This window comes from Aethalodelphis obliquidens, unplaced genomic scaffold (assembly GCF_003676395.1).
Source record: "Aethalodelphis obliquidens isolate GAN/ISIS:26980383/991018 unplaced genomic scaffold, ASM367639v1 scaffold35, whole genome shotgun sequence".
Classification (NCBI taxonomy): Eukaryota; Metazoa; Chordata; class Mammalia; order Artiodactyla; family Delphinidae; genus Aethalodelphis; species Aethalodelphis obliquidens.
Genome location: NW_020837979.1, coordinates 13,682,155 through 13,691,510, shown reverse-complemented (window position 1 = coordinate 13,691,510; position 9,356 = coordinate 13,682,155). Strand labels below are relative to the sequence as shown.

At 44.7% G+C, this 9,356-nt stretch overlaps 1 pseudogene; it reads left to right on the top strand.

Annotated features, from left to right (window-relative positions):
* The first annotated feature begins 2,211 nt into the window (after positions 1-2,211).
* On the top strand, positions 2,212-4,499 carry LOC113631972 (BTB/POZ domain-containing protein 9-like; annotated as a pseudogene).
* The last annotated feature ends 4,857 nt before the right edge of the window (positions 4,500-9,356 follow it).

Sequence of the window (9,356 nt, the reverse complement as noted above, 5' to 3'; positions counted from 1 at the left end):
TTTGTTGTGGCGTGCGGGATCTTTAGTTGCGTCACTTGGACTTCTTAGTTGCGGCATGCATGTGAGATCTAGTTCCCCAACCAGGGATCGAACCCGGGCCCCCTGCATTGGGAGCACAGAGTCTTACCCACTGGACCACCAGGGAAGTCCTGACACTGTGTGACTTTTGAAGCCAGATCATAAAAGGTCTTACAGCTTCCATTTCAATTGCTAGAATACTTTCTCTTAGAGCTCCCAGTCTCCAGGTAAGAAGTCTGACTACATGAGGCCCCCATGCTGTAAGGAAGCCTCAGCCACATGGAAAGACTGTGGACAAGTACCCTGAAGTCTAGTTCCAGTTTAGCCCAGTCTTTGAGTTATCCCAGCCCAGACACCAGATAAGTGAGTGAAGAAGTCCCCACAAGATTCCAGCCCCTGGCCATTGAATCACCCCCAGCCATTTGTGTTTTCCTAGCTGAGGCCCCAGACAAGGTAGAGCAGAGTACAAATTGTACCTTCTGTGTCTTATCCAAATTCCTTACCCACAGAATCAATGAGTATACTAAAATGAGACTGTCATGCAGCCATAGGTAACTGAGACAATACCTAACAGAAATATGTATATAAATTCACTGAAATATAAATACAAGGATATTCATAGCAGCACTATTTGTACTAGCTCCAAACTGGTGACTACCTCAAAATGCCTATCAGTAGTGGAATAGATTAATAACCTGGTATATTCATACAGTAGAATACTACACAACAATAAGAATAAACAAATTATGGCCACACAAAATAATATGGTTGATACCCACATTTAGGGCTTTGAACAACACAATCCAGACACAAAATCATATATTGATTATTTCATTTATATATAATTTTTATAAATTTAAAAGTAGGCAAAACAAAGCAAATCTATGATGTTAGAAGTCAGGATAGTGGTTACCCTTGAGGCAAGTAGTAGCTAGAAGGTTTATACTCCGGGTAGTGTTCTGTTTTTTGAGCTGAGTGTCGGTCACATAGGGTTGATCAGTTTGTGAAAATTTGTCAAGCTGTATACTGTAAATTGCACCCTTTTATGTAAATATGTTACATTTCAATAAAACTGAAAAGAAAGAAATTTGTGCCTTGGAAGCCATGAAATAGAGTATTTCAAAGGGAGAAGGATGGACAGCACAGAGACAGTAACTGAAAGATGATGGTCTTCAGGCTTAAAAGAAACAATCTTGGTTCCAAGTGAAAGCAAAAAAGTCTGGAAGCCTACTAAGTTTTCAATGGAACTTTACTGCCAAAAAAATCCCAAGACTGGCCTGATATAACCTGTGAGAGTTAATTCAACCCACTCCAAAGTACACTGTGAACCCCAAGCCTGCACCAGCAGAAGCAGACTGAAGACAGTGAGGCTCCGAGAAGCAGACCTTCCAGTGCCCACAGAGATGCAGCCATGGAGGATGAGAGACAGGGAAGAAACTGAGCCACAGCCACAAAGGACCTTTATGTCCTATAGCGTCTCTCCCTTCCTTGTACCATCCAACTGACTGGTACATAGGTGTGAGGGCTGGAGCTCCAGAAGCCACCTTGGACCTTGAGAAAGGAAACCATGGGCTACAAAGCAGTGGGGTGATGAGATAAAAGACCCAGAGAACTTGGCAGTGAACCAGGCAGCGGACCCTACTGCCAGGGCTGGAGGTCTCCGCTATCCTACTCAACTGCACTTGGTGATTGCTACAGACCAGTGACGGCTGCATGCTGCCCATTCCCCCCTTTTTTTGAATGAGAGTTTTAACCACTAAAACCTATTCTCAATCGTTGTTTAGCAGATGGGTTGTCATTTAGTTTATAGGTCACTGGAACATGAAGAGTCACATCTGAGCCTGAAAAGAAGGACTTCGAGCTAGATGTCAGAGGGTGAGACATCTGAGGTTTCTCTTTTGGAAGATGAGTGTGTTCTAGATGTGGGAAGGGAGTATAAAACGGATGTTTAACAGCCAAAAGACAGACTGTGATAGAGATTTGCTACTTGCCTATGCCAGGAGCCGTTGTCCTCCTTTTCCTTATGTCAGAACCACAAATTTAAATGGGAAGGTAGGCAGGGGCGGCGAGGACGGCGGAGGAGGGGGCCGTGGCTACGATGGGGGTGCGGAATGGGTGGAAGAGGCGTCTGTGAGGGCGGTGAGGTCTCAGAGGAACATCGTGGGAATCCACGACTATCAACTGTTCTACAAGATGAGTAACAGCCACCCTCTTTGCCGCTTTGCTGAAGTGGGGGAAATTGACCATGTGCACATATTTCTGAAAATATTTGTGCCCTGTTGATTGGGGAGGAATATGGCCATGTCACATTTGTTGTGGAAAAGAAATGTTTTCTTGCCCACAGGGTAATTTTAGCAGTCAGGTGCCAATATTTTGGAGCATTACTATATGGTGGAATGTGACAATCTCAGCCTGAAGTCAAAATCCCTCTCCAGGACACCACTGCAGAAGTCGCAATGCTACTTCCATATATCTATTCAATACACTAGGCAGGCGAGGCTGACAGATAAGAAGGAAGAGGTGGGCTTCCCTGGTGGCGCAGTGGTTGAGAGTCCGCCTGCCGATGCAGGGGACACGGGTTCGTGCCCCGGTCTGGGAAGATCCCACATGCCGCGGAGCGGCTGGGCCCGTGAGCCATGGCTGCTGAGCCTGTGCGTCCGGAGCCTGTGCTCCGCAACGGGAGAGGCCACAACAGTGAGAGGCCCGCGTACAGCAAAAAAAAAAAAAAAAAAAAAAAGAAGGAGGAGGTGCTGCTAGACTTTTTGAGCCTGGCTATAATATGGATTTCCAGAGCTGGAGGACTCTACCTCTGAGTACCTCTGCACCATACTTAACATGCAGAATGTCTGTATGACTTTTGATGTTTCCAGTCTCTACTCACTTCCCAAGTTAACTTGCATGTGCAGCATATTTGTGGACAGAAATGTTCAGGAGGTGTTCTCAAGCCAAGCCTTCCTCTCCCTTTCTAAAACAGCACTTTTAAACGTCGTATTAAAAGATTCATTTGGGGGCTTCCCTGGTGGCGCAGTGGTTGGGAGTCCGCCTGCCGATGCAGGGGACACGGGTTCGTGCCCCGGTCCGGGAAGATCCCACATGCCGCGGAGCGGCTGGGCCCGTGAGCCATGGCCGCTGAGCCTGCGCGTCCGGAGCCTGTGCTCTGCAGCGGGAGAGGCCACAACAGTGAGAGGCACGCATACCGCAAAAAAAAAAAAAAAAAAAAAGATTCATTTGCATCTCCCGAAAAAGATATTTTCCTAGCCTTGTTAAACTTGTGTAAGCATAATTCAAAGGAGAATCATGCTGAAATCACGCAGGCTGTGTGTTTGCCTTTGATGAGCCTCACTGAACTTCTGAATGATGTGAGGCCTTTGGGACTGTTGTCCCCTGATGCCGTTCCAGATACTATTAAAGTTCAATCAGAGAGCCGGGACATGGACCTCAATTATAGAGGCATGCTCATACCAGAAGAGGACATTGCAACTATGAAGTATGCAGCCCAGATGGAAAAAGGGCAGATGAAGTCTGTCTTATCAGATGGTGACACCCAAGATTATGATTTGGATCATGGATTTTCTAGGCATCTGACTGATAATGACGGCCGTTCTGGCTTCGAGATTAAGCCGTGTCAGCCATCCATTAGCAATCATATTCGGATATTCCTGTTGGACCGGGATAGCCGGTCTCATTCATATTCCATTGAAGTGTCAATGGATGAACTTGATTGGATCAGGGTAATTGATCGTTCACAATATCTGGGTCGTTCTTGGCAAAAGTTATATCTTCCAGCCCACGTCAACAGGTATATTCAGATAGTTGGGACTCATAACACAGTGAATAAGAGTTTTCACATTGTGGCTCTTGAACGTATGTTTACAAACAAAACCTTCACTCTGGAGGAGGGGCTGATAGTGCCCATGGAGAACGTTGCAACAATTGCTGATTGTGCCAGTGTGATTGAAGGGGTCAGTCGGGGCCAAAATACCTTGCTGAACGAGGACACCAAGAGCTCTGATTGGGATTCTGGCTATACATGTCATCAGCTGGGAAGTGGTACAATCGGGGTTCAACTGTCACAGCCATACATGATTGGGTCAATGTGGTTATTACTGTGGGACTGTGAAGATCAGAGCTACAGCTATTATGTTGAGGTTTCCACCAACCAGCAGCAGTGAACCACGGTAGCGGAAAGAACTAAAGTCACCTGCAAATCCTGGCAATCAGTAACTTTTGAAAGACAGCCAACCTCCTTCATCCGAATCGTTGGAACACACAACACTGCAAACAAGGTGTTCCGCTATGTCCACTTTGAGTGTCCTGAGCAGCAGAGCAGCCAGAAGGAGGAAAACAGTGAGGAATTGGGGACAGGGGACACCAGCCTGGCCAGTCAACAGCTCAACCTGCACGTCCTGTAGGCCCCCAGCGGCAGCTCACTGCCTTCCAGCCCAGGCTCCAACCCATACTCAGCCATCCAGCAGCACTGATGAAGGTGGTGCACGTGTGGAGTGACGCGGGTGGGCCCAGATGGCGCAGGAGCCGTGTCCTCGCCGAGCCGGGATCCCTGTGGACGACCCCCCATCCCTCCCTGGGAGGAGCAGACCTGGCTGCAGAAACGGACACAGAACAGGTTTCCTTCCAAGGACACAGAAGGGCTGCTTTGTTCTCCTCGATTTGTTCAAATCAGGCTGGTCTCCAGGGGGAGAAAGTGGGTCTTCAATCTTCATCAAGTCCCCTATTAACACCCTACCTCTCTAATCTAACCCCACAAAGGGCATGGAAAGAAGTAGTAGACAGGCCCGAGTCGGAATATAAAAATGGCATATGAACACGGGAATGGAAGAGCATATATTAAACCTTCATTACCTGGAGGTACCCTTTAGGAAATGGGTTTCCATAGAGTGTTTCCTTTTATGGAGCACATTGCCCTGGCAACTAAATGATTTTTTATTTCTTAAAGTTATTCTCCATTTGCTGAATCATAGGTGTTCCAGATCTTTTTGAAAGGCTCCAACAGCAAATCGCTTGTTTTAATCCCTTTTGATGCTGTAATTTTCCTTCCTTAGTTCTGAAATGTTGAGCGTGGGGTAGAGCTGAGAAATATGGTGCGCGTCTCCTAAATGAGGCACAGATGCCGTTAATCATGGCACCTGGTCTGACAAGGAAAATCCTTTGAGGAAGTTCAACAAAATACACAATAAGCGGGCTTCCCTGGTGGCGCAGTGGTTGAGAGTCCGCCTGCCGAGGCGGGGGACGCGGGTTCGTGCCCCGGTCTGGGAGGGTCCCGCATGCTGCGGAGCGGCTGGGCCCGTGAGCCGTGGCCGCTGGGCCTGCGCGTCCGGAGCCTGTGCTCCGCAACGGGAGAGGCCACAAAACAAAACAAAACACAATAAGCAAATCAATCTGTGGACACTGGAGTTAATAATCACTTGAACTGCCAAGTTATTAACCTGTCATTCCTGAAATGTATCCAGCCTTTAAATTTGGGAGGTTGACAGGAAATAGTGATTATTCCACCAGCTAATTTAATGTTCAGAAGTACAGATAGATGAATGTATACCAAATTCTGGTTGGGCTGGACCTGTCCTTGACTTGCCACAGGTTAGTGGAGCCCTGTGGAGTCAGCCTTCCTGCCAGTTGGTGTCAGGAATGCAAAAGTGGGCCTTTCCCACACGCACGGTGGTGATCAGTGGTTGCTGTTTTCTCCCCAGACCATAATACTCAGCCAGGGATTGGAAAAAAAAAATCAGTTCTAAGAAGCTTACCTCTTAATCCTCACTGAAACGATCTCATCTGACAGTTGTCACTTGATCTGGCTCTGTGTGTCTGAGTAATTTCCAACCCAGTGCTAACCGCCCTGTGTTAACTTGATGAGATTGTGTCCGGTTTTTGCTAATTCCCAGAGTTCTCCCCTTGGCTGGCTGTTGTGATCAGGTCCTCTGCACACACTGCTTGGAGGAGGGGGTGGGGCCGACTGGGGGTCCTTTCTGTCTTAAAGACACATTCATCTCGGGTGTACAAAGAGCCAGTGGGTCAGCTGTTTCCTCCTAGTGTGACATAGCTGTGAGTGATTTATCAGTATTGGAATAGTAGGATATCTTCAAACTGCATGATTAAACAGGAAGGTTGTCTTTCTGCTAGTCAAACAAACAAACAAACAAAAAAGCAAATAAATAAATACATGGGAAGGTAATTCAACCTACTAAAGTTCTGTAATTCCCAGCCTCACTTATAGCTAGGTGTGGTCATGTGACTACATTCAAGCATGACAAACTGAATTGGGAATTCAGTTCTCTTCTCAATACACAAACAGAGGCCAATAAACAGTTCAATGATATCTTCAAAACATGAAGAGAAAATAACTGTCAGTGTAGAATTTTATATCCGGGGAAATTCTCATTTGAAAACAAGAGCAAAATAAAGACATTTCAGACAGGACTTATACCCACAGACCCTTGACTGATAGAAGTTCAGAAGATATACTTCAGGAAAAATAAAAACGACCTCAGAAGAACAATCAAAGGTGTTAGAAATGAAAAATGAGCAATAAAAATTATAACCATATGGAGAAATCTAAATACACACTCGACCATGTAAAATCATCATCATCGTCATCTCTAATATGTGTGGTTAAAAAGAACTAAAATTCTGGACAGCGATAGCATATAATTTGGGAGAGAGTAGTTTGAGTTAAAGCATTCTAAGGCCTTTGTATTTTGGGAAGGAAGGTAAAGATAGTAACTGTGCAGGTGCTATCAATGCCCTGCCTGTATAGCCTTGGGCTTTACCATTTCTGGACTCTAGCTTAACTTATAACTGGAAACATTTGAACCTTTTCCTGAGGGCTTCTTCTGGCCATTACAGCTCCCCTGTACATGGGCAGGACAAGCTGGAAGTGCTGAGGAATTAATGTCTCCAAAAGAAGCCCTCAACTAGGAACTGATAGGAGTTAGCTGAGAAATACTCCAGCTCCTGCATTTCTTGGCACACATTCTACACTGTCTCCTTGAGCTTCCTATTGGGGTTTAGCTCTAGTTGGCCACGTTGGTAACAAAAATAGAGACCCTTGATTAGTGTCCTTCCCTTCCCTGTCTCATCTCCCTTTTCCTTTATCAGTGTTTACTCAAGCCATCTCCCCAATAAACTATTTTACCCAAATTCTTACCTCAAGTTCTGCTTCTGAGGCAACCCAAACTAGCATGCATACTAACTTTGGACTTTGTTAAATATTTGTGTTAAAATTTCTCAAATAGCCATTTAAAAAATAGTAAGAAAAACAAATGGAAAGAGAGGGAAAAATCCAATCAGTTAAAGTGGAGTCAAGAAAGGATGGAGAGATATACCATGTTCTTGGATTGGAAGAATCAACATTGTGAAAATGACTCTACTACCCAAAGCAATCTACAGATTCAATGCAATCCCTATCAAACTACCACTGGCATTTTTCACAGAACTAGAACAAAATATTTCACAATTTGTATGGAAACACAAAAGACCCCGAATAGCCAAAGCAATCTTGAGAACGAAAAACAGAGCTGGAGGAATCAGACTCCCTGACTTCAGACTATACTACAAAGCTACAGTAATCAAGACAGTATGGTACTGGCACAAAAACAGAAAGATAGATCAATGGAAAAGGATAGAAAGCCCAGAGATAAACCCACGCACATATGGTCACCTTATCTTTGATAAAGGAGGCAGGAATGTACAGTGGAGAAAGGACAGCCTCTTCAATAAGTGGTGCTGGGAAAACTGGACTGGTACATGTAAAAGTATGAGATTAGATCACTCCCTAACACCATACACAAAAATAAGCTCAAAATGGATTAAAGACCTAAATGTAAGGCAAGACACTATCAAACTCCTAGAGGAAAACATAGGCAGAACACTCTATGACATAAGTCACAGCAAGATCCTTTTTGACCCACCTCCTAGAGAAATAGAAATTAAAAACAAAAATAAACAAATGGGACCTAATGAAACTTCAAAGCTTTTGCACAGCAAAGGAAACCATAAACAAGACCAAAAGACAACTCCCAGAATGGGAGAAAATACTTGCAAATGAAGCAACTGACAAAGGATTAATCTCCAAAATTTATAAGCAGCTCATGCAGCTCAATATCAAAAAAACAACCCAGTCCAAAAATGGGCAGAAGACCTAAATAGACATTTCTCCAAAGAAGATATACGGACTGCCAACAAACACATGAAAGAATGCTCAACATCATTAATCATTAGAGAAATGCAAATCAAAACTACAATGAGATATCATCTCACACCAGTCAGAATGGCCATCTTCAAAAAATCTAGAAACAGGGGCTTCCCTGGTGGTGCAGTGGTTGAGAGTCCGCCTGCCGATGCAGGAGACATGGGTTCGTGACCCGGTCCGGGAAGATCCCACATGTTGTGGAGCGGCTGGGTCTGTGAGCCATCGCTGAGCCTGTGCGTCCGGAGCCTGTGCTCCGCAACGGAAGAGGCTGCAGCAGTGAGAGGCCTGTGTACCGCAAAAAAGAAAAAAAATCTAGAAACAATAAATGCTGGAGAGGGTGTGGAGAAAAGGGAACACTCTTGCACTGCTGGTGGGAATGTGAATTGGTACAGCCACTATGGAGAACAGTATGGAGGTTCCTTAAAAAACTACAAATAGAACTACCAGATGACCCAGCAATCCCACTACTGGGCATATACCCTGAGAAAACCATAATTCAAAAAGAGTCATGTACCAAAATGTTCACTGCAGCTCTATTTACAATAGCCTGGAGATGGAAACAACCTAAGTGTCCATCATCGGATGAATGGATAAAGAAGATGTGGCACATATATACAATGGAATATTACCCAGCCATAAAAAGAAACAAAACTGAGCTATTTGTAATGAGGTGGATGGACCTAGAGTCTGTCATACAGAGTGAAGTAAGTCAGAAAGAGAAAGACAAATACCGTATGCTAACACATATATATGGAATTTAAGAAAAAAAATGTCATGAAGAACCTAGGGGTAAGACAGGAATAAAGACAGAGACCTACTAGAGAATGGACTTGAGGATATGGGGAGGGGGAAGAGTAAGCTGTGACAAAGCGAGAGAGAGGCATGGACATATATACACTACCAAATGTAAGGTAGATAGCTAGTGGGAAGCAGCTGCATAGTACAGGGAGATCAGCTCATTGCTTTCTGACCACCTAGAGGGGTGGGATAGGGAGGGTGGGAGGGAGGGAGACACAAGAGGGAAGAGATATGGGAACATATGTATATGTATAACTGATTCACTTTGTTATAAAGCAGAAACTAACACACCATTGTAAAGCAATTATAATCCAATAAAGATGTAAAAAAGAAAAGG